Consider the following 1,164-nt stretch of genomic DNA (forward strand, 5'->3'; position numbering starts at 1 on the left):
TAAGGAAGGGAGGGGAAGGCTAAGGAAGGGAAGGGCAGGGAAGGGGAGGGCAGGGTAAGGAAGGGAAGGGCAGGGCAAGGAAGGGCAGGGCAAGGAAGGGCAGGGCAGGGCAAGGAAGGGAAGGGAAGGGGAACGGAAGGAAGGGAAGGGGAAAGAAGGGAGGGGAAGGAAGAGAAAGGAAGGGAAGGGGAGGGGGAGGAAGGGAAGGAAAGGGAAAGAAGGGAGGGGAAGGAAGGGAGGGCAAGGCTAAAGGAAGGGGAGGGCAGGGTAAGGAAGGGGAGGGGAGGGTACGGAAGGGAAGGGCAGGGTACGGAAGGGAAGGGCCAGGCAGGGCAGGCAAGGGAAGAGCAAGGCCAGGAAGGACAGGGCAGGGGGGCTGCTCCCGCACCTGCTGGGAGGTGGGAGCCGGGGGGGCAGGCCGGGTGGGCAGGGACTGCGTGTTCGCCGTGCAGTGCAGCCTCACTGGCCCCTCCCTCCTCCCACCCGCCATGTGGCACCTTCGGGGCATCCAAACGGCGAGGCGGGAGAGCGGCCATAAGGCGGGAGCGTTTGCAGGGCCTCGGTCCGTGGGATCATTGCGAGGATGTTGAAGTTGCATGGTTGGATTTTTATTTTGTTTTTTTCTCGGCATGAAAGCTCTGAGCACAGTCAAGCAGCAGGTGCCCTGTGTGAGCGGTTTTGAAATACAGTTATCAGCCTTGACGTTCCTCGAGGCCTTTGACAGCAGCGTAGTGGCACCGACTTGTTTGGTTACTGAATTTCAACCATACATTATATTGTTGTAAACTTTGTGTCTATAACCGTAGCAAAGTTCAGTTTTCTCTGTAATTCTTGTCATCAGCAGTAGTTGTTAAAACTGTGGATGTTTGCTGATGATACATAGGTGCTGTCAGCAGTCCAAGCAAAGGGTCAAGGTGCATAGCCAAAAGATTTCATGGTCTGTCCAGGTGTAAGCTCTGCCAAAAAAAATAAACCCGCTCTTTTGGGCAAATCAGCTATATCTAAAGTTGCGTGGTTTGGTGTTCTAACTACAGTGCTAAACTCTAGAAGGTATAAAGTCTAATTTGAGCTGTTTGTACAATGAGTTTTTGCCAACTGAGTAAAAAAAATATTTTTTTTTTCTTACTGGATGTTTGAAATCTATGGTTGCAAGCTTCTGTATAG

The sequence above is a fragment of the Chaetura pelagica genome, unplaced genomic scaffold (genome assembly GCF_000747805.2).
Source record: "Chaetura pelagica isolate M959 unplaced genomic scaffold, ChaPel_1.0 scaffold17, whole genome shotgun sequence".
NCBI classification, from domain to species: Eukaryota; Metazoa; Chordata; class Aves; order Apodiformes; family Apodidae; genus Chaetura; species Chaetura pelagica.